General features: G+C 40.3%; 1 protein-coding gene across 2 annotated transcripts in view; it reads right to left on the bottom strand.

Annotated features, from left to right (window-relative positions):
• Positions 1-24,103, bottom strand: part of RFX3 (regulatory factor X3) — a 252,819-nt gene extending 228,716 nt beyond the window's left edge. The window contains exons 1-2 of one of the 2 annotated variants that reach the window (XM_077817628.1): positions 23,843-24,002; positions 22,285-22,411 (exon numbers count right to left, since the gene is read on the bottom strand). The gene's annotated coding sequence lies outside the window, so the exon portion shown is untranslated. Of the gene's footprint in view, positions 1-22,284; positions 22,412-23,842 lie in introns of both variants that reach the window. The other variant, XM_077817624.1, reaches the window with a different exon arrangement.
• Positions 24,104-25,539: the final 1,436 nt, after the last annotated feature.

Genomic DNA, 25,539 nt, shown 5'->3' on the forward strand with positions numbered 1-25,539 from the left:
GATAATATATCCTGCTTAACTGAGGATACATAGAGCAGTGGTAGACGGAGGAGTGGTTCTTGCCTTTCTAAAAGATTCCCTTTTCCATGTTTTTGTTTTAAAATCATTGACCTGTATATTTCTTCACAATTCTGTGTAAATGCACTAAATTTACAGAAACAAAATAGGCACTTTGTGGGTCTCATTTGTGTAACTCTTATGCAGAGAATATGACATACATGCAGAACTAAGATCGTATTTAATCCTAGACGCTAATTCATATGTTCAAACTGTATATATAAACATATATGTTCAAACTGTACCCCACTCAAAATGAAGGACTTGGTAACATTGGATAAATTGCTGCTGATTTACTGTTCTTATTGAAATGTGGTACCTTCCCAATACCTAATAAAATTTTAATAGGTGAAGAAATGCATTAATGTGTCCAACTGTGGCATTTATATTTGCAGTAAGTATTACATTTTCAAGATAAAAACTACAATTTTAATATTCAGAAATAAGAGTTTTTAGGTGGACACGAGGCAAAGTGCTGTGAAACACTGATGAAAGCGGGGGGGGGGGGGGGATGGCTTTAAAAAAAAAAGGGAGAGCGGCAGAACACACCAGCATAAATGTGCCTTGAGAAACTATATGTAAGTTGCTACTAAACAATGTTTTCTGCAAAATTAAAAAGGCTATTTAAAAGGTTTTTATCAATATGTATTGAATTATATAAAAAGATTTTGTATCTCTTTCATATGTTCCTATACAGTAGAACAGTCTCAAATAACATCAGTTTATAATGGATGACTGGCAAAGAAAGCTGACTGTTTGACACTGTAGTGCAATGGAAAATATGATTTTGACATTAGAACAGTGAAAGTCCCATTCTAAAAATATCAGCATGACAATCTATTTGTCAAAATAGCAGAATGAGGCAATCTACCTCCATAAATATGACTTTTATTTATCTAAATAAGCTTTTCACATATCTTCTCTGTATTTGTGGATGATATATTAAAATAAAAAATAAACCTTCATATAATATTACAGATAGGAATTTAAATGCTCAGAATTCAGAAAATCAAAAATATTAAGTTCTTATACTAACTCATTCTGTCACATTACGCTTCCAATGTATTTATGGTATACAATTAATATCAAGATTAAGGACCTGAACCAGCACAGCCACGCTCATATACAAAACTGGCCTTTAATACACTTACAACTAATTTATTTTTCCGATTATAAAAGGGCCTAATATTAACTGGGGACTAGTCAATCTGAAAATTTCAAAATATAAAGTTCAGTCTTTCCTGAGGTAGGGGAAAGCATAAGAACATAAAAGCGGCCATACTGGGTCAGACCAATGGTCCATCTAGCCTAGTACCTGTCTTCCAAAAGGACCATGCCAGACGCTTCAGAGGGAATGAACAGAACAGGGCAATTCTGAGTGATCCATCCCTGTCGTCCAGTCGCAGCTTCTGGCAGCTGGAGGTTTACAGACATCTGGAGAATGGGATTGCATCTCTGAACACCTTAGCTAATAACCACTGATGGACCTATCCTCCATGAATTTATCTAATTCTTTTTTGAACCCAGTTATGGTTTTGGCCTTCACATCTACTGACAATGAGTTCCACAGATTATTTCTTCACACAATGCACAATCACTTTGTTATGTTTGTTTTAAACCTGCTGCCTATTTATTTCCTAATGGTTCCTAAAATTCTGTTAGCTTTTTCGACTGCTGCTGCACATTGAGCAGATGTTTCCAAAGATCTCTTTCTTGAGTGGTAACAGCTTATTTTGTATATATAGTTGGGATGTTTTCCAGTGTGCATTACTTTGCACTTAACACTGAATTTCATCTGACATTTTCTTGACAGTCATCCAGTTTAGTGGGGCCCCTTTGAACTTAACTATCTTGAGAAAACTAGCATATTAAAATTAAACTACTATTTAAAAAAAAATACCTTTACATAACAACTGAAAACTTCTGAAAGAATATTGCTCAAACTTTAAACAAAAAGTCACATCATGGCTGAAGTCAAACATGAAAACTTGCAACTGGAAAGAATTTATTTTAGCAAGTGAGAAGCATATGATAATGGGGTTGTATGAAAGTGCTAATGCCTATATCATTATCACCAGACACTTACCATATTACATACAGCATTAACAAGTTAATATTAATATAAGAACTTTAACTTTTGCCTTCATAACCACCGACTTTATATTTAAGACCTGATCCTGCAAACGTTTAAGTATGTGCTTAACTTTAAGCAGGTGAGTTGTCCTGGGACAATTCACTTAGGGCTTGGCTACACTTGCAAGCTGGAGAGTATTAGAGCAGCTCCAGGCACCCTAACTCATGATGCGTCCACACTGGCACAGCATGTAGAGCGCTCAGACTCCACGGCTGGAGCGCTCCTGGTAATCCACCTCGACGAGAACCATAATGCTTGATGTGCCCCTGCTGGAGTGCTGCAGTGCCAGTGTGGATACCCTGGTCTACTAATGCACTCTGACTGGCCTCCAGAAGTGTCCCACAATTCCTGTTCTAGTCATTCTGGTCATCACTTTGCTCAGCAAGGCGTGCAGTGCTCTCAGCGAATCTTTCCAGGTGACCATGCCTCCATGTGCCAGGCGATACTCAGTATGGAGCAATGGCGAGGTGCTGGACCTCATCAGTATTTGGGGAGAGGAAGCTGTCCAGTCCCAGCTGCGCTCCAGCAGTCGGAATTACAATACCTTCGGGCAGATATCAAGGGACATGATGGAAATGGGCCATGACGGAAATGGGCCATGACCGGGATGCACTGCAGTACAGGGTTAAAGTGAAGGAGCTGCGGAACACCTACCACAAAGCCCGCGAGGCAAACAGCTGCTCCAGTGCTGCCCCCACAACCTGCCGTTTCTATGAACAGCTGGACGCAATACTTGGGGGAGACCCCACATCCACTCCAAAGACCACCATGGACACTTTAGAGCTCAGTTCAACAAGCCAGGAGGAGGAGGAGGAAAGTGGGAGCGAGGGTGCTGAGGAGGAGGGTGACAGCCCAGCATCCCTAGATGCATGCAGCCAGGAGCTGTTCTCAAGCCAGGAGGAAGGTAGCCAGTCGCGGCGGCTGGTGCTTGGGGAAGAACAAACACCAGAGAAGGTGCCTGGTAAGCAGCTTTTATTTTGGGAAGGAAGTTGTTCAGTGCGGGCTCTTGGGGCGAGGAGGGTTAGAGCTGCATGCATGCCTAGATGTGGAACAGGGCGTTGATGTGCTCTCTCACATTGCAGTAGTCTGACTCAGTGATCTCTTCAAAGGTCTCATGCAGAAGCTGTGCAATCTGCTTGCGCCGGTTCCTTAGCAAAGCTACTGTGCCCCTTGTCCCAGTAAGGCTAACATGTCTGCGCTACTGTACCGTGAGGGGCGGGGGGACACAGGCAAGCTGCACATGGGCCAGGGCGGAAGCCGCATTGTAGTAGAAGACCCTCCCTTGCTTCCCAGGTCACACTCAACAGCAAGATATCTTCCAGGACAAACTCCTGTGGAAAATGTGGGGACAGTGTTCAGTATAGGGGCCCCCTGCAGCTATTGGCTCTCCCCAAGGCACAGAACCCCAGAGGACAGTACGGCCCCCCTTGCCCCTGTGCTTACTCACCATTTTGGGGCTCCTGTGGGTTATGTGTGCTTGCTTTTGGACAGGCAATTTCTGCTATTGTGTAGACTGTGCTTGTCTACTTTAAGTATGGCCGAATCACTGCTCTGTCTGGTGTGAACAATGCTGCCTCTGTTAAGTGTTGCATTTTGACTTTACAGATGCAACCTTGAGATCTCAGTCATCCTTGTTATTATCAGCCGGAAACGCCAAAGAATTAGGAAGTGGCTACGTAGAAGCAAAGAGGACATGCTACATGAAGTAATGCAGCAGTCCCTTAATGAAAATCAAAAAGTGCAGGAGTGGCGGGACAGTGAAAGGAGGGTCCGCCAGCAGAATGAGGATTGCCAGCACCAAAGCACAGAGCAGCTGCTAAGCATTATGGAACGCTAAGCAGACTCAATACAGGTGCTTGTAGCAATGCAGGCGGAGCACTTCCACGCCTGCCCCCCCGCACCCCCCCCCGCAGCCCTTGTCCCAAAGCTCTTTCCCTTGTGCCCCCATATCACCTCCAACCCACTCCCCAACATCCGGGTTCTTATCGTCACCAGCTGCCTCCAACACCTGTAGCTTCACCACCCAGCCCTGAAAGCTACGACCCTTACCCACTGCACTCAACCCCCATCACCATGCAGTATAGCCAGCCAGAAGTGCAGCACTCATTGTGCAGCACTCCAGACAGGAAGGCTGAGTATGATAACAGGACATACGCAAATTTGTGATTGTACAGTTCTCCACCCCAACCCCTTGCCCTTTCCGTTTCCAAAGCAGTTGTGTTTCTTTTCAATAAATGGATTTTTTGGCGGTGAAAACATTCTTTATTATTGCATAAAGTAAAAGATACTTTAGCCCAGGAAAGAAACAGGCACTGCATATCAGTGTAGCAAACACAGATTTCTACTAACATTGGAACCACTGCACTTCACTCCCGTGCAGGGCAGCAAACATGACTGATGGCTTTCAGCCTCAAATTGCTCCCTCAAGGCATCCCTAATCCTTGCAACCCCACGCTGGGCCCCTCTAATAGACCTACTCTCTGGCTGTTCAAATTCAGCCTCCAGGTGTTGAACTGCCGAGTTCCATGCCTGAGTGAATCATTCACCCTTCCCTTCACAAATGTTATGGAGGATACAGCACGCTGATATAACCGTGGGGATGTTGTCATCGGCCAGGTCCAGCTTCCCATACAGAGAGCACCAGCGGCCCTTTAAACGGCCAAAAGCACACTCCACACTCATTCTGCACTGGCTCCGCCTGTTATTGAACTGCTCCTTGCTGCTGTCAAGGCTCCCTGTGTAGGGGTTCATGAGCCACGGCATTAAAGGGTAAGCGGGGTCTACAAGGATCACAATGGGCATTTTGACTTCCCCTACAGTGATCTTCTGGTCTGGGAAGAAAGTCCCAGCTTGCAGCTTCCTGAACAGGCCTGTGTTCTGAAAGATGGGTGCGTCGTGCACCTTTCTGGACCAGCCTGCATTAATGTCAGTGAAATGTCCACGGTGATCCACAAGTGCCTGGAGAACCATAGAGAAATACCCATTCCGATTAACATACCTGGAGACTAGGTGGGCTGGTGCCAGAATTGGAATATGTGTCCCACCCATCGCCCCTCTGCAGTTAGGAAAACCCATTTGTGCAAAGCCAGCCACAATGTCATGCACATTACCCAGAGTCACAGTTTTTCTGAGCCTGATGCAATTAATGGCCCTACAAACTTGCATCAGCATGATTCCAACGGTCGACTTTCCCACTTCAAACCGGTTAGCGACTGATCGGTAACTGTCTGGAATTGCCAGCGTCCAGATTGCCATAGCCACCTGCTTCTCCACCGGCAGGGCAGCTCTCAATCTCCTGTCCTTGTGCTGCAAGGTGGGGGCGAGCTCAACACACAGTCCCATGAAAGTGGCTTTTCTCATCTGAAAGTTCTGCAGCCACTGCTCGTCATCCCAGACTTGCATGACGATGTGATCCCACCACTCAGTGCTTGTTTCCCCGAGTCCAAAAGCGGCGTTCCACTGAGGTGAGCATGTCCGTGAATGCCACAAGCAATCTCGTGTTGTATGCGTTATGCAAGTCGATATCATCGTCAGAGTCCTCACTGTCACTCTGGATCTTAAGGAGTAACTCGACTGCCTAACGTGATGTGCTGGCAAGACTCATCAGCACATTCCTCAGCAGTTCAGGCTCCATTCCCGCAGACCGAAAGGGAAGACGCAGTATAAAAAACGTTGAAAGATGGCACCAATTGTGGACGGAAGCAGAGGAATTGCTGGGATGCGAACCGATGCATCATGGGCGTTGCGACAGGACCCAGAATGCCCACACCCTTAGCCCCCTTTCCACAAGCCACAGCGCCAGAATGGGAAGAGGTGCTCTGTGGGATAGCTGCCCACAATGCACCGCTCCCAATGCCGCTGCAAGTGCCGCAAATGTGGACACACCAGCGCGCTTGCAGCTGTCAGTATGGACAGACTGCAGCACTTTCCCTACTGCGCTCTACGAAGGCTGGTTTAATGCAAAGCGCTCTATATTTGCAAGTGTAGCCATACTCTAAGATTTAGGTGTAAACCAGGCCTAAGGCTATCTCTACATAGAAACCTTACAGCGACACAGCTGTAATGAGGTAGCTGCACTGCTGTAAGGTCTCCCATGTAGCTGCTCTACGCCGAGAGGAGAGCATAACTAAACCGTTCCCAATGAGTGGCGGTAGCTATGTCAGCAGGAGAGCATCTCCAGCTGACATAGCAGTGTCCACACCAGCGCTTCTGTCAGTGTAACTTATGTCGGCCATGGGTGTGTTTTTTCACACCCGATACTGTAGATATACTCTGAGTGTCTCTTTGCTCCATCTTGCACTAATTTAAAATTGATGGAGGAAAATTTCCTCAAGTATTTAAACAAAAAAACCAACAACCAATCATTTGGGGGGTTGAGAAAAAACAGAAAAGGTTTCCCCCTCAAAAGAAAGCTAAGGAGCAGCAAACGAAGGCAAAGCGACTGCATGGCTGCCTGCAACAAGAGGCCATTGCAGACCCTGGAGTCTGGCAAAAGTAGTTTCAGGCTATCCTGGCAGCCAAGCCGAATGTGTGTCAGGACTGCCAGATGTGTGACATTTAGAAACCCTGCCACATCTGATCTTCTCAGGTAAACTGTGAACTACTAAAACACATGCAATTCAGGCAACAGAGAAATATGTATGAATGGGGAAGAGGTGGTAAAAATAAATGAGAAAAAGTAGGCCCCAAAATAGAGGCCGACAAGAATCAGGTTTCAGCAAATATCAGAAACAGAACAATAATTACAAAAAGTGTACGAAAATACATTGCTGCCAGTGGTGATAACATAATCGGAAACCAGAGCAACACTAAAATATTAACTGGGTAAGTACAGAAGATGTTAAAATAAAAAAGGTTTAAGAACAGATGTTCAATTTTAATCCTTGTTTAGTAACAATTAAAATAAAATTAGTAATTAGATATTTAAGACCACATTCCATTAGATTTTTCCTTTTTATAGCCTACAAAATTAGTAATCTGGTATCTGGTTACTTTGGCAAAAGCATCTTGAAAGAGTTACCGTATGTTCATTTAAAGTCTTGAAGGTGTCTTTAATACTTTGTCCTTTCAGCTGACTACCAAATCTCCTTTAAAAAATTTAGCACTTCCTCTTCTATTTCATGGATTAGAAGCCACACAAGTTGAAAAGCATAATAATTCTAAAAGTAAATAATCATGGACTATTCTACAGTTATCTCAACATGAAATCAATTAATATAATTTCTAGTTGAAAAACTGCTTTAATTCAAATGGAACAGCACTAATAAAGCAGAGAAAATTAGAACCCCTGAAGGATTAAGATTGATAACACCGGACGAGGAACTTCTTAGCAAAGGTGCAAGGGATAACTAACGTTTCATCATGCCATTGTTTATCATACTGCTTTTTTTAATATTCAAGTTAAGGCCAAATCCAATGGGAGTAGTTTTCAAGAAAGATTTATCCATAGGGGATTTACCTGGTTAAGAACAAGTGACAAAAGCATACTCCCATAGGAAAATTATTACAAATGTCATTTCATATTCACTAACACAACCTAGACTACCATAACATCAAGATACCTTTGAGCTTCCAATCTTTTATATCTTTTTCTAAAGAAATGATTGCTTCAATTAATTAAGCTTCTTTTTAGACACATTTGTGCTCAGAATTCCCTTATTCCCAGTTAGGTTGAAGAAAACAAAAATCAACACTGGCCTCACAGCATTTTCTAAAATAATTTAAATTAAAAATATACCGAAAATGATTATACACAAAAAGAAACATAACTTTAGTCACATCTTGACTCTATCACCGTACTCAAACCTCCCCCCACCACTACCACCATTTTAAGATAAATACTAAACATATTAGTGCATAACTGCCTACATTGCTTTTAGTTGCTATGCAGTGAAGTGTATTCAGTTCATAGAGGATGCATTCTCCTGGTTGACTTTTTTCAGTTAACTGTGCTGCAATAACTTAAAAGATACTGGCCTGGGCAAGCCTCAGCTTGTACAGATGTCAATACTGTGTTTTTGTTCCGCAAGCGTGACCTACAGGAACAACAGTTTCCATTTGTATTTCTTAATGACATACGATTTATAAAGTCTTCTATGTTATTAAATCTTCTGTATCTAACCATACCCTTCCCCAGAAAAGCAGAGGCTTGTGGATACATACAGAGGCCTGTGGATTCTTTTCACTCACCTTACTGACTATGACATACATCAGCTCCACTGAAAGCATACAAAAATATAAAATCAAGAAAAAAAATAAAAAATGCAACTTCTATAACTGAAACACCAGAATATGCATTCTATTTAGACCGCACACACTATAGTTTGCATAAAATAGGTTAGCCCACTTAATCCTGGAGATCCTCTGCTACGATTTTTATACTAATGTAATATCACAAAGGTGATTCAGATCAAACATAGACACAAATAAAGTAATGAATACACAATAAGACACCATGATGTAAACTTAAAGGGCACCATGGATGGAACGTCCATTGTCTTAAAACAGAAGAGCCACATAAAAATGAACAGAATTTGCAGGATTCAACTAAAGCTGAATGAGACTGAAATTTATGTTATATGTGATTCTATTATTATAGTAGAGGTACTGGGTATTAATTACGACAGAGATTGAATGTCAAGAAATGTATCATCTCAATTATGTCACAGATATGATTCTGTATCTTTTAATCAGTTAAAAAGTGGCATGTGGAAGGTATGTATTAATATCAACGAATGTGGAACATTTTTAACTGAATTTTTCACATTATCTGACAAATCTTGAAATGATTGTTAAATGGACACTGTCAGGTAATTTAGACAATTTTTTTAAATGAGGGCTTAACAAAACGTAATATTAGCTCAAGTCTTCTCATTTAGTGAAAATTGTATTTGAGATTCCCCTACAATCTCTTCAACTTGTAAAAGTACCAGAAAACAAAACTGAATGTAAACTGACCAGTCTAATTATATTCTCCAATAAGATATATAAAGAGTAAACCAACGAAAAAGTAAAATAGATTTTTAAAACTGGAAACTAGTAAAATAAGATATTTTACATTTTAACTATCTAAGAAGTTATTAGTAACAAAGATAACTTTTTAAAATAGGAAACAGGTCACCTCATTCAAATAACTGGTCTACTTTAAAAGTGATATTATTACACTGCCCATGATTTTTTTAAGCTGACAGTGTCCCTCTAAATTACAGTAAATATACGACTACCTTAAATATTATGAATACTGCTATATACTTTCACACAGTGATATTTTACTTGTCTTTCAGTTATTTTGTTCAAATGTCTTGTCTGGTTCAATAAGCTTTATAACACTCCAATTCTGACATACATTTTAATCTGTTTCTAACATGTATAAACCCTAATGTGCATTAAAAGCAAAAAAAAAAATCAGACATACAGCCTCACTGGGCTAAGATGTTCCTAAAGCTAGAAACAGAGAATAATGGGACCTTGAGAAAAGAGACAGTCATCTTGTTACAGTACTCGATCATTTAGGACAAGTTTTACTGTGCATTTCGTTGTTCAGTCTGACTGGTAAAACTATATAAAAGGCATTACTGCAAAGCACCTTAGTAAGTCATATGTGCCTTTCTACTGAACTACCAGGATTTGATGGAGGCAAGTTGAAGTCAGTTTTGAATGTAACTAAAATATAGGTTCTGTATAATGTATTTACTTGTTCATGCCTTGATCATTCAATTAGATTCAAGCAACAAAGAAACATCTGCCTTTGAATACAATAGATTAGCTCCTAATATAGTCTTGATTATTAAAACACTATTTATCACAATTGGTGATATGTACAACATGAGTCTGTGCATCCCTCGAGCAGTTCTGATTATGAGTAAAAGAGCAACGTTAATTTTGCTGAGGACTTCAGGCTTCTGAGAATGGGCTTCACCTACATTGATTTGACCCAGCCAAAGGAATAGGCCATGAAAATGTCTTCAATCCCTGGAGGCAATTAATCACATAATATGAAGCTGGTCTCAGCGATGACGTAGAGTCACCACACAAACACTTCCTCAGAGGCTATTTTTTTCCCTTGATAAAATTCCACATCATTCCCCCTTTGCCTTGTATTTGCAACTGTATAAAGTGCAGTACAATGCACAACCCTACAGCCTATAGCCCACACAGTTTTTCTGAAGTTAGGGTGACCATATTTCCCTATGCTGAATATGGAACACCAGGTAAAATTACTCATATTCAAGCAAGTTCAATGGCAATCAATCAGAACTATGCAGTATAAATGTTCACAACCCTACAGCCTATAGCCCACACAATTTTTCTAAAGTTGGATACTCCACTTTAAAGCAGCTATTTGCATGTCCTCAAGAAATATGTCTCCCTTTTGCAACACAATCTAACTCTTAGTGAAGTTAATGAAAGTCTAACCCACACAAGGAAAAATATTTTCACAATTATCCCCATGACAGAAAAGTCACAAATCTTCAAGTTCTCAGTTAGGCACCTTCTCATAGAATATCAGGGTTGGAAGGGACCTCAGGAGGTCATCTAGTCCAATCCCCTGCTCAAAGCAGGACCAATCCCCAATTTTTGCCCCATATCCCTAAATGGTCCCTTCAAGGATTGAACTCACAACCCTGGGTTTAGCAGGCCAAAGCTCAAACCACTGAGCTATCCCTCCCCCCTACTGGTTAAGATTTTATTGTTCTCTACTTGTTAAGATTTTATTTACAAGTCATGGGGCAACTAGCTAAATATGGAATTTTGCTCAGCTTCAATCAACCTCTCCCAAACAAGATTCTACATACAAGGGGATCTCTGTCCCTGAGACATTAATTTTAAATGCCGAGAAGAAAAAAGTGAAACTTGTGTTGGCTATGTTTTTCATTAAAGGGACACTATCTTGTTCAAAATTGTACTGTAAAAACTAAAATTTCTTTATCTGTTATTTGGAAAGCCTTTGGTTTAGAATTTTCAAACCAGTTTCTACATGACTTAGGAGCACACATTCCACTGGAAGTCAATGGGATTTATGCTGCTAAAGCACTTTTGAAAATCCAACCCATTATCATTAAAGTTGAAGAAGTTATAAAAACACAAAAAAGTACTTTGCATTTACTGCTTTTCATCCTAAAATTCTTTGTTACAAAAGCAAGTATTACTCTCGCTGTTTTACAAATGAGGAAAATTGAGGCACAATGAAGTACTGGCAGTCAAAGTTACCTAACTTTCATACCCTAATCACTAAGCCAACACTACTGGTTAGCTTCACTCTGGTTTATAGTAAGCTTCTAGTCAATTTCACATTCAGTTTCTGGGTTGCTGTTTCTTTTAGTATTTTAAGAAGTTTAATGGAAAATCTTATGTTGACCTTAGGTTTGTCTTGGCTGTGTCCCTTCAGCCATTGCAGTGAAAACGTAGTACTCTGAATTACGGATCTGGAAAGCAAGACTACCTAGAATACCACATCATTGGGAAGCTAAGTTTTTCTTTCCCAGGATATTCAGACCAAGCATTTTTTTCCTCCTACTTATACCCCCCTTGAAGAACCCTAAAGAATCCTCTCTCTCTCCCTAGTGTATGCTTTTTCATATTGCTGCTATTTTTGTCATCTCCGGACTCCACTGAAAATAAAATCCCGTACCTCGAGGGGTCTCCTAGTAAAGTATTTTACAAATAAACACACATACAGTTTCCAGTCTGTGGTCAAAGGGATTACAAAGTATAAAATGTCTGAATAAAAATAACTAGTAATACACTGCATTGCGGGGGGGGGGGGGGGGGACGACACATTTAAACAGTATTTTTCTATACTCAAGGAGAGATTATGTATTGTACAGCCATCCCGCTTCTTTGTAACACAAAACACCTGTTCTGTGTGGCAAACTCCAGCTGCTGTCCCCTCTCTTATTCACTTACACTGATAAGTCAAGTTTTAAATGTAGTAATAAGGAATTAAAACAGAAGCCTTGGCCAGCAACAGGAAAAAACTTGCTGTAAAACTGAGCACTGGTGGTCAACAGATTACTGTCTGAGGGTCCATGGAGACCCGGTTAGTCACATGACACTACTTCTACTTCTTGTTTCTAGCTGCTAAATTTCATTAAAACAAGTTAAAAACACAGTAAATCTGTTTCTAATGCAGAACCCCATTGTACAAACTAATTAGGAACTGAGAGGTTCATAAAATTCAACACCTCAAAATTACAGTAGGTACAATGCGTAAATTGCGGTACGATGCACTGCATCCCTTCCTTCTTGTCCCTCAAACCACTGCAGAGATTTCTAATGCACTGAAGGCATGCGAATCTGAAGGGACATTTACTTGTTGTTCATCAACATAATTTTCATTACATGGGTTTTTCCCCCTCACTTTAAGAAAAATGGTTCATATAACCGGTTGTTTATAAGACTGGTGTTCATAAAATTGAGGTTCTATTGTAATTAGTGCAATTGTGTATGTGAAAACTATGTGCCACAGTGATGTTATATGATCATAAATGGGAGGGAAGGTGTTCTTTACACTTGTTAATAGGAGGTGAGGCACTCCACAACATAACGTTTGTATTAAACTATGGTTTCCAATATGAAAAAGTCTGAGAAACCCTGGGGAATCCATCTGATTTAGAAGTTGACAGTCAATTACATAGAAGCAACTAATACAATATTTTTATTATTTAATAATCAAGTGCTGTTTGTACCCTGATAGATGGTTGTTAGCCCCATGGAAATATTTGTTATATGTTTCTTATATTTTTCAGGAAATTTATGCACCTTGGTGATCTTTACAACTTGATACACAGTTCTGTGTACTCTCAAACTGAACAGTTACTTTGGGTTTGTTGCAGGTCTATTACTTACTATTCTATCAGGTTAAATCTTACAAACGCAGTATAGTAGGAGAACATAGGCAGCTTTTGTATCAGTGCATAAGAAATATATGATACAATGACTAATCCATCTAGAGCAAATGTACAAATAAAAATGAAAATATTAGTTTACGAAGAGTGGGAAGCTGAGAAGTGGAAAGCAAGGTTATACATAAAATTAAGTCACATCTGGTCCAGATTGTTCACTCTATAGAGTTGACACAGCTGATTAAACTGAAGGTTTTATATATAATCAACTAGCCCCTCAACCTTTTCCATTCTTCCTACAATTGTCCAGTGTGCCTTCAAGTCTACATTAAAGGAATTCTGTTCCCAGCTGCTAATGTCCTTGGCCAGCTTATATAACCTGCTGGCCTCCTTACTGATGTACAAGGTACTTATGTCATGCACATAAAGACACTGCAAATCCTGCAGCTCCTCAGATCACAATTGGCTTTTGGGTATCCTTCACTCTATGATAGACAACCACAAAGCAACTGCCTAGCTGTCAAAACCCTCTTGTGCTTATCTCCCTCCCTGTGACAATATTATAGAACCAGATTTTTTAAATCATAATATGAACACCATAAAACAAATATTATTTATGACTTGATCTGACTAGACTAAACTAACTCTCTGCATTCAAGCGATGATCCAATGTTACATTCGTCCCAGGAGATGTGAAGTTTACACTCTTCCAGAAACTAAAAAGCTTCTAATTTGCTACACCGTTTTTTATGAGAAGTAACAAATATGTGGGGTACGGAGAGTAGGGGGAAGCGGATTGAGGTTGCAGTCCTAAAACCTGTGGTTTGCCCTATACTAACTACGCTGAGGCCTAATGCCTCCCAGCTCTCACCTCCATATTAACATGGCTCTAACACAGCAAAGCTACCATGAGTTTGTCAGGTGGTTTTGACTCCTAGAACCTTCTTGTTGGGGAAAGAGGGTTCAGAGCATTTAGAGAGAAACAACAGCATACGTTATTCTGATATAGTCTGTATTCACTCCAGCAGGGAACGACCAAGAGGTTGAGAGGAGACAATGCCATGGAGAATGTCTGCCTCAACCCCTTCACACCTGACTGATCCTGAAACCACAAAGCACGCACAGCAGGATTTCTACAGAATCAGGAATTGACATTGTGAAGGAGACATTCCTCAGTTGCATGCCCCCTCCGCTATTTTTAATCCAACAAGATTTTAACCCCTCCATCCAAAAAGCAGAAGGGATGTTTTGGGTCAAGGGATAAGATCCATTCCCTTGACCCAAAGAACATATAAACAGAAAGTTTTTAAAGAATCATCCTTAAGCAGAAGGAAAAGTTACCACACTATTAATTTTACTTGTAAACCAAGTCTAAAATTTAACTGTCAGATGATTTTGCATTTTCTTCATATAACTGAACTTAGTATATTGCAATAAAGTGAATCTATAAAATTATTTAACCAGTTAGCACACAACTTGTAGCTCAACTGAAATGGTCTGATGTAAAGTGAACCAGTTCAGGTTGGACTGAAACAAGTTACTAAATAAAAAGCAAAAAGCATTCCCTTTCAGTAATGGTTGAATTGGTAGTGTGACCTTAAAGTGCCTAGTGCCTGGTTAGCTAATGTATGCCAACTTGATCTTCTATATAACACTTAATATGGTAAACCAGCTATTACATAGGTGGTCAAATTGACCCTCATTAACCATCACTAAAACAAACCTGAATACAATCATGACTTCTGACAGGAATAATCTGAACACATGGAAGTGTTCATTTAATTTTGTAAACAGGTGTAATATGCTTTCCGGGACTATGGAGATTTGACTGAAGGATGACACAAACTTTTCCCTTTTGATATATATGTCACTAATGTGCATGACTCATATTACAAGAGATGCATAATAGAATTCTTTCAGTTTCAGAGTAGCAGCCGTGTTAGTCTGCATTCGCAAAAAGAAAAGGAGTACTTGTGGCACCTTAGAGACTAACAAATTTATTTGAGCATAAGCTTTCATGAGCTACAGCTCACTTCATCGGATGCATTCAGTGGAAAATAAAAAGGGGAGATTTATATACATAGAGAACATGAAACAATGGGTGTTACCATACGCACTGTAACAAGAGAGTGATCACTTAAGGTGAGCTATTACCAGCAGGAGAGCGGGGGGGGGGGGGGGGGGAGGAGAACCTTTTGTAGTGATAATCAAAGTGGGCCATTTCCAGCAGTTGACAAGAACCTCTGAGGAACAGTAGGGGGTGGACGGAATAAACATGGGGAAATAGTTTTACTTTGTGTAATGACCCATCCACTCCCAGTCTCTATTCAAGCCTAAGTTAATTGTATCCAGTTTGCAAATTAATTCCAATTCAGCAGTCTCTCGTTGGAGTCTATTTCTGAAGTTTTTTTGTTGAAGAATTGTGACTTTTAGGTCTGTAATCGAGTGACCAAAGAGCCTGAAGTGTTCTCCAACTGGTTTTTGAATGTTATAATTCTTGACGTCTGATTTGTGTCCATTTATTCTTTTACGTAGAAAAGAATTTTGACCAGTTGGTCCAGTTTGACCAATGTACATGGCAGAGGGGCATTGCTGGCACATGATGGCATATATCACATTGGTAGGTGTGCAGGTGAACGTAAAAGAATAAATCTCCCATTGACTTCAATGGGGGCAGAATTTCACTTCTTAAGTTTCATCCAAAACAAAAGAAATGTACCTACTGTGTTCTCTTTGCTTCATTTTACCAATATATTCATCAATTCCTCTGGTGACAGGAAGACACTCAACAAAACACAAAACAAATGTAAACGGCCTTAACCCTGGAAACTGCACACCTTGTTTACGAGCCAGGAGCAGAAAGTGTTCTGTTAACCATTATCTAATACCATATGTGAGGTATTAGCTAACCCCAGATGACACTCCTCCAACCTGAGTTTCCCCAATCATTCCCCACATCTTGCTTGCATTGTTATTGTTGGATGCTTTCAAGTGTTTTTAACTGGGCCCTGACAGTCACTGGTCAAATGTATGAACTGACCCAATCTCTGTGACCTTACATGATCTTTCGATGAATTTCATATGTGGCATTATATTCTGTCTAAGAGGGCTTGAAATATACACTTGCCAGGGGGAAGTGGGAAACTTTCACTTAGGAGCATGGTGGTAGTGGTAGTTGGAATGTGGGGCTGGAAGGCATTAAATCATTGATTTCTGCAGAATTTAAACGTTCATGAAGTTTCTGGCCCTTGCAAATCAAGGAACCTAGTGTAACTGGAACCTAGTGTACACTGGAACCTAGTGTAAATCAATGTACTGCTCCCTTTCTACAATATCTCTGCTTCTGCCCATACCACAGGTTTGCAAAGCAGCAACAGAGTGAAATTAACAGGACTGGTTAGATTTACATCTGTCATTCAGAATTTTGCAGAGACCCTACTATGACAAATCAGCCAGGAGGCTCAAGAAGAGGGAGAAAACACAAAAAGCTCCTTTATCATTCCAGTTGTTAAAGGGGAGGTGGAGCTTTAAGTTTATATGACACCTCCTTGCCAGAGGCTGATATGAAAGCACACCCATGTAGCAATCCCAGCATCTACCCCCTTCCCAGCAGATGAATTTCTTGCTAGGGTATTGCCCAGGGATCTTGCTAATCTTGTCTCACCCTCATTTACCTCTAGTTAGTAGATTTAGTCCTTTGGTTAGCAGGTGACTGATAAAATTTTCAAGACCTGTTCATCTAAGACTTGCACTTTCATCTTGTATTATTTTGGTCTTCAACTCTTAGTGATGCAGAATGTGAACTGAGTAGGAAGTAACTTAGATAATACTGTAAATTATGACAAATAAAATTAAACCCAACATTTCTAACTGTGCTCATGTGGCCATCCTCCATTTAACCTAGGGTGTTTGCTAATGATATGTCACTGACCATGCTGAAGGCCAGTATATCAAATTTTCAATGCTGGTTATCAACCCACTTGTAAGTAAAATATCTTCAATTGGCCACTGAGCATTCAACACAATCACAACAAAGAAAAATAAAATCTCAGGTAAATATTCTTAAAAAATCAGTACTGACTTAACTGAAGGAACATTCCAGAACATGAACTGAAGATTCAGCTTATGAAGTGAATTAACTTGTTCAAACTAAAAACATATTTTAAAAAATTTACCTCCACTGAAATTTCTACATATTAATTTTAAATTCTAAAAGTTAAAAAAGCCAATCCCCCAGCCTGGCCCAAATTATTGCATTATTCACTATTTATAAAAAATACAACTCAGAAATCAGATAAACGAACAGTAGGGCTTTAGCTGAAGTACGGTGAATTGGGCAAATGGCACCTTTTAGAGAAGTGCTAATTTGTATCCTATATTTTGCACTTCTACACTGTTGCCTTGAATAGTGTGTGTGTTTCGTTGTTTAGAAATTGCCTTTGACATGATAAATAAGGAGAAATGCAGCTAACTTTGTTATATTGAGGTAACAAAGCAGAAGAGGGAAGCCACTTGCTTCGGGGGTACATAGCAAGCAAGACCCACTGTTGTTATTTATTTGTATCGGGGTAGTGCCCAAAAGCCCAATCAGGCACTATAAACACAGGAAGACATGGCCTACCCTGAAGAGTTTACAATCTAATTTGAGACAAGGCACAAGTGACAGTAACAGTAAGAGGGTACAAGAGAATGATAGTAGATTACATAGTTACACATGGTAGCGTTGTGTACAATGTGATGATTGCATTACATGTACATTCAAAGACAGTGGAACTAAGGAAGCAGCCTCCAATGTATTGGGTTTATTAATAATAGGAAGCAAGCTTTAAAAATACTGCTAAACAGGTTTTTCCCAATCATTAACAAGTGAGGCAGAAGTTACCAAAATATAAGTGAATATAGTGGGTCAAATTCAGAGATTAGTGTATAATGTTCAGCACTAGCTTAGAACAGTGATGGATACCATATAAGAATCTAGCTAGATAAAGATTATATGTAAACTACTGTAAGTTTAAGAATTCTAAATTGGTATAACGTACACTTTTCTGGCTCCCTCACATCCACGTTGCACCAGTTTAGACCCCCTCACCAACATGCAACTTAAAAACACATCTAATACTTCATTTCTGAATTTGGCCCACTGATTCTGAGCATGTGTAATTCACAGAGTGGCCAGAAGACAGGTGAAGAGCAAAAAAAAGCAACTAACAGAAAGGAGTAAGAACATGTGAGTTAAAGCAGAATACATCTTTTTGTGGCTCCTCCGAGCATGACAATTCCACTGAATTAGACACCCTTACTTACACCCATCTACTGGTGTGTGTGAGTGTAAGTTTAGCAGAGTTAAAGTTTCACCACTTTGCACATCTCCTCAAGAAGGCTCAATATGTGCTACAAACACTACATTATTAGATCCTATATACAAAAAAAATTCCGAAGACTTTATTAAGCTACACAAGTGGTAAAAAAAACCTGCATTCCACAATTTTGCTATTGGTATGAAAAGCAAAGATACTGTAAAAAAAATTTAAAAGGTATTTTGCCATTTTTACTATAACTGTATACTTAATTTTAGTCATGCAAAAACTCTGTGTTTTGCTATGAAACTCGTAAAAAAAGAAATCCTAATTTGTCAGTCATACATACCCACAATAATTTATAAAAGAACCTGGCTGTTATCTTTAATATGAAGAGGCTACTGCCTCTCTATTACCCCATCAGTCCCAATAATTAGGGGGATAAAATACATACAAGCATTCCAGTCCACTAGATTCTTGTACTCTCTTTGCTACTTATGAGAGAATAATTAGTTCTATCTGCTTTGACCCCAGTTTCTTCCAGCAAGACTTGCAGCAAGGAATAAAACAACCGACCAACAAAAATGCAAGGTAATATATGTTCCAAAACAAAACTCAGCTGTAAAATAATTAACAACCCAAATAAAATATGAGTAATAGTTAAAACTGAAATAGTAGTACATTAAAGCACACTAAAAATGTGAGAATTTCCTAAGCCAAATCATTAATTCAGCTATTGAGATTAGCAGTGATATACCTAAATAAGAGTAAATGTAAAGATATAAAGCAAATATATAAAAGTGGAAACTAAATCTGCTATACAAGCACCGCTAATAAATATATACTTATGTTTTAAATTTTAAGTAAACTGTGACTGTATACTGCGTAAATACATATTTGTTATGGAACAGTCTATTATTTTAAAATCTTTACTATAAGCATTTAGAGAAAAAACATCTTGTTATATGGAGATGCATAGAATAAAGACAGAAAAATCTTGATCTTACAATAAGAATTGAAAAATATAAATGTTATAGTTTAATATATGTATTTGAATAAATCGGTGCTTTTTAGCTTTTTTTCTTATTGTGTTTGAAATAGCATAGCACCCTCTGGTGCATCTGATAGAGGAAATGTAACAGATTAAGAATAGGCACCAGTCATTGTTCTCAACACTGGTGCAGAAAGTAAAAAACTAAAAAGCTCTAGTTCTCATACCCAATTCTTTCTTTTTCCAAATGTTTAAAGTTAAGAATATTTTAACTTGTAACAGTTAATATTAAATACAATGAAAAGAATAAAGATGTCCCACAGATCAAGAGAAACTGTAAATAAAAGATGGAAGCTTAAAATGTATTTAATGTTCCGACTTATAGTTCACTGGTATAAAAATTAAGTCATAACAATTCAGATTTTAAAAAGCCACAGGTCAGTTATCTAGCAAAACAAGTTTTTACTTCAAGCTGCAATTTGCTACTTGTCTTGCAAGCCAGCTATTAGGATTATTCCACCTACTTGTATTCAAAAGCTGCTAACTTATATCGCTTAATAATGCTTTCCATTCCCCCCTTTAAAAGTTTGATAAGCGGATTATCCAAAAATGTAATATATGAATGTGTTATGAGGAGCCATTTAAGACTCTGATAAACTATACCACATATTATAATGTACCCAGTCACTGGGAAAATAATTACCTATAAAAGAGCAGATTTTGCTAATGACAAAAGCAGAAGATGCCACCTGCTTTAGACAGGACTTTGTGAGCCACTGGAAGTCCCAGCACAATGCACTAGAAATGAAAGTGACACCTGTTTAAAGCAGCCATCTGTCCCTAACAAGCTAAATTTAGTCAAATCAGTCCATCCACTTAATCTTACATTTCCAAAATGTGTGTGTACATTGAACTTGCAAGCAAAGAAAAACTACAACCACTGTTAACACCACCTTTATTAAAGACATATAAATAATGCCAAACTTAGAATTGGTGGGAAAAATATGCCCTTTTAAACATGCAGATTTTTGAAAGTCTATTTACTAAGAAGAGGCTGAAAAATTAATAGTTTAATTCATTATTTAAAAACCCACTTCTTGGCATTCTGATTAGAGTCTATATTCATCTGACATGGAACTTGATTTAAAACAAGCTCTCTACCTCTATAATAACTTTGACAGTTTGCTTTTATTTTCTGTATATTTGTGTTGCATTCACAACCTGTAATCTCAATTCAAAACAAACTTTAAAAAAATAAACAGAATATATTTTATATGTTGAAAAAGCCTGTTCCCTTGTTAATATCACACATGTCAATGTCTGCTGCTGGTCGGCCTCCTTTGTGGTTTGCATAAGAATCATCACTCAATTTTGACTATGAAAAGGCAATACAGTAATTTAATGACAGAAGAGGTGGGGAAAAAACCTGAAAATCAGTAACACTCACTAGGCCACAAAGCAACCACTATGATTAAACTGTACAACATTTTAGATTCCTTAACCATATTAAGCATACCTGGTTCTGTTCCAGGTAAGGACAAAGAAAAATATGTCATCCTTCCCTTTCAGTGTGAAGTTTATTAAGTTAAAAGAAATAGTAACATTTTTATTTCTGAGAACTGTATTGTTATAACTAACAAACTGCTAAATTTAGGAAGAGAAGAAAATATACAGTAGTAATGAAACAAGGCCCAGTTATCCTATGAGATGAAGAAAACAAATGATTCTAAACCACATAAAAATGGCAGGTCATGGACTCCTATTTTATTTCTTTTGAATATATCGCCAAAAAAAATCTGTCTTCTCCAGCCCAATGCAAGTTAGCTAACACACCAGAGCACAGAACTCACAAAGACTCAATGAAGCCATGTGCAAGTGCATTAAAATGCATTTTTAATCACACTTGTTCAGCTATGTACTCTAAACCACAAACACGTGAATAAAAATCACAAACCGCTTTATTATCAAAAGGCTGTCTGACATCGCAAACATCTGGTATTCTGATAGTTGAGGGCACTGGGGAATCAAAATGCATAATGAAGATCCCATCTATGAAACATTAAAACGTTAAGGTGGGAACAAATTGTTAATGCTGCTTTTCTTTGTAAAAGTCTATGATGCTAGCTGATGTGACATGGCACTATTTTTAATTACCTCATGCAACAGCTCCTTTAAAGTAAATGTGGTGAGTAATACTAAAAACTTTTTGTGGTACAACACAACACACTTTTTAAAATACAGTCTTTACCCCTGTACCCCTTTCCCCCCATCAAAAAATAAAGCTTTCTGCTTCCATAGCCAGCTCACTTTTCTTTGCTAATTTAGGCTTTGATCCTGAAAGCTGCTCTACCCATGCAGATCTCTAGACCCATCCAGAACTCCATCATCAGTGGGGCTCTTTGCTGGTGTAGGGAGTCCAACCCACACTGTGCAGCTTGCAGAATTGGGGCATTACCTTACAAGCAACATTAGACGTGTAGAATGAATTAACAAATAATGAATCACAAAGTAAACTCCCTAACAAAAACTAATAATTGTTATATTCTAGAAATTAATTCACTAAGACTTCTATGTAACAACTCTACTAGATAACATACTGAACATACAGTGATGAACTGACTTCTTTGATATCAGTAATTTTTAATGTATTTGGAACTCATCTGATCACAGTACCTATGCTAGGAGAAAGGAAAATAAGTCATTCTTCCTTTTCAATATAAAGTATATTAAGTTAAAAGAAAATAACATTTGTATTACTGATGATTGTTTTATTGTTCAGGATGAAAACTTTGACAAGACCACAAATGAGAATTTTGAGACCTTCGGTGGTTCATTGAAATGTATCATTTCAGTTACATGGACTGCATATGAAAACATACTTAGAAAGTAAAACTGCAAGAGACATAATAAGCCTTAGTTCAAAAAATAATATAAGTATCACTAATGCATTAATTATTTAACCTCCTCTGCACTTGACAATCCCCAGAATAATTGACACTGTCACATTCTTCAGAGGTTGCTCTGTCAAATAAATCAATATCTTTCTGTTGGCGTTGTTACGAGGAACAAGATTGTAGTCAATGCAGGGCTTAAATGTAAAGGTGGAAAAAAGTATCTTCAAAATTAAAATCAACAAAAATATCTTGTTGTAAAACACTACCATTTTCCTATGAATTACATTAAATACAGGAATGAGGAAATAACACTTTTAAAATCATCTGTATTTTAAAAAAAACTTGTAAATTCTAGAGACCATTTTATTAACTGGGAGTTGATTTGACATCATGGGGTGGTTGGGAGGGGGGGAAGAGAATTGGATATAAAGATGTTAAAGAAATTCCCCATGATACCCCACGGAGGTATCAAATACACAACTTATGTCCAGAAAAACAAGTGAATACATTGATAGTATATGCTGAGAAGGCAAATCCCTAGATCTTAACAATCAAAAAGAAGATGAAATAGACATGCATTTCAAGTTCAGAAGATTCATACATTCTTTATGAACAACTTGACTTAAATTTCAGCTCTCTGCAGAAAAAGACCTACCAAGAAAAATCCTCTAAAACTACAGTAGCTTTGACAAATACAATTGCAAAGCAAGTTTTAATGTTTTCCTCTCTCTTTCATTTATCTGATGTATACAAAGTCTCACATTCATAATGAAAATAACTAAGATTCCCTTCACTGTGGGAAACTTAAGGAAACTGAAATGGATCCTCTATCCCAAACATCACTATATGGAAGATAACACACTGTGGATAAACTACAAACCCAACTAGCACACATGCACTGTATCCAGATTAAATCACAAGTACAAAAACAGCATTAAAATATATTTCCCAGCAGCTGGACAGCAAAGCAAAACTGCTACTGTCTGTGGTGGTGGTTGGAGGGATTACTGGGTGAATAGAAAAAAAACTTACAGTACAAAAAAATATAGTTTTCCCAAAAACAAACAATTAAACTAATGATGATTAAAGGAGCAAATAATCTGGCCACAGAACTAGGGCTGCACAGAAGAGGGAGAGGGAATGTGTGAGTATCACCAGAAGAGACAAAAAGTTCACAAACATCTAAATCTGAACAGTCTCACAACCCCAGAACAAGGCCCCTGAGAGGGAAGAGGAGAAACATTCCCTGGTTGTTGGTATGCTGCAGAATCCATGCCTGGGTGTTCGCTAAAGCAGGTACCCTCAGACAGGGCTCATCAACACCTCATCTCCTCTCCTCTAACAATTCCCCTCTATTGTAGACGGAGGCCAAGGAGATACCTGTCCACCCCCTCCACAACCGTCCCGCAGACCAGAAGCGTGACTCTCCCCCCCACCCCGCCCGCTTCCTTCCTCCTTCCCTCAGCCAACACCACATTCCCCATCCACCATCAAAGTACAACCAAGGGGGGTGGGACAACCAGCCCCCAGGGAGACACGCGTTACAGCCTCACCCTCTGGCTACATCTCAATCAACGGGGCAGCGCAGCCCGGGGACCCGAAATGCACGGAACAATCATAGTCACCTGGGCTGTGCAGGGCTGTGGTGTTGCTGTTGTTGTTGCTCTTGCTGGTGGCTGTTGTTGTTGTGGGTGATGATGAGGAAGGGGGTGAGGATGGGGGTGAGGAGCAGCAGCAGGAGGAGGAGGAGGAGGAGAGGAGCGGTTGTTGTTGATGGGTAACAGTCGCCAGGACTACGGTGACTATGGCGCTTGATTCACAAGGCAACGGTTGCTATAACTCACAAAAGGGAGAGAGCGAGCGAGAGAGGAGGAGGAGGCGGCGGCCCAGCCTGAGAGGCCCGGAAGAGGCGGGGCCACCGCATGACTGACACCCCGTCCCGGCGCTGGTGGGAGGAGACTCGGTTCCCTCACAGGAAGGAGGGGAGCGCACCTGTCTCTCAACTGAACGCGGGGTGGGGTCGGGCTGAGCGCTCCTCCCTTTGGGGCGCGCGCGAGTGGCGTCCCTCCCTTCCCGCAAAGGCGGGTGTTGCTGAGCACAATGTGGTGTCCGCGAGGGGGCGGTTAGCGAGAACAGTTACTCCGCTCAACAGGCGATACTACCGAGCGCCGATTCCCGCCGTGCATGACTAGGGGGCGTGGTCACACCTGGCGCCCGCGTGCACCAACAACGCGGCGACCGGCTCTGCCGTCACTTCCGGCCGTGGGAGAGAGGAGGGGGAGGAGGAAAGTCCCGGATGTGGGCCGGCGAGCGACGTTCTCTGCCAGTCGTTCAGGGCCCCCTAGCCAGGCGCGCCCCGAGGAAGCAGTTGGCGTTGTGGGGCACGGAGGAAGTCCCGCCTCGCGCCCGATTTCCCCCAGCGCCATGAAAACGGCAGCTTGGAGGCGCCATCTTAGAGGGGGGACAGAGGATGGTAGTTTCTCCGCACTCAGCGTCTTGTAACCGCCGCCGCGCGCGCAAAGCCTGTGACTAGCCAATCCCCGGTGCACGGCCCTCCACTCTCCTTACCCCGCATACACCGACTCTGCTACCTGCCGGCACCCCCGACCACACACAGCCCTTGTATCCACTGTGCAGCCTGCCTACGCGCGCCTCTCACCCCCACGCGAACTCTGGACCCACCCGTAGCCATCCTGCCCTCATCCCGCCCTGCAGCTTGCCCACACCACACACACCCTCGTCACTCTACACTGACTGTGGTACACCCGTCCCAACTCTCCACACCTATCTCTGGCAACCCGCATACACCAGCCTGCAATCTGCATACTCATTGCCAGCCCTGCCCTACAACTCACCTGCACACGCAGATCCCCCACCTCTGCACTTGTCCTGCAATCAACATACACATCCCTTACCCTACTCCCACGTGAATCCCAATGTACACATCCCTGACGCTACACCATCCTTCAGCCGTGCTAGTGCCCCCCCACACGCACACCTCACCCCTACAGCAGCACTTCTATGTACCTACACCCCAGGCCCTTCTATCCTGCAACCCACAAACCCCACCCTATCCTTGTCCTTTATGGCACCTACCCCAACACGCCCATTCTGTGGCCTGTCTACATCTCTGCAGCCCCTACCTATATCATACCATGTAGCCATCTGTTCAACACCTATATCATCTGCCTTCCACACTCCTTGCAACTCACCTACAACCCCTCTGTACACACCCCTTGTAACTCACCGACAGCCCAAATGCATCCTGTTCCCACACACAAACATCCTGTAACCCACCTACATCCCTTACTCTTCCTGTAAT

This window comes from Eretmochelys imbricata, chromosome 5, assembly GCF_965152235.1.
Source record: "Eretmochelys imbricata isolate rEreImb1 chromosome 5, rEreImb1.hap1, whole genome shotgun sequence".
Taxonomy (NCBI): Eukaryota; Metazoa; Chordata; order Testudines; family Cheloniidae; genus Eretmochelys; species Eretmochelys imbricata.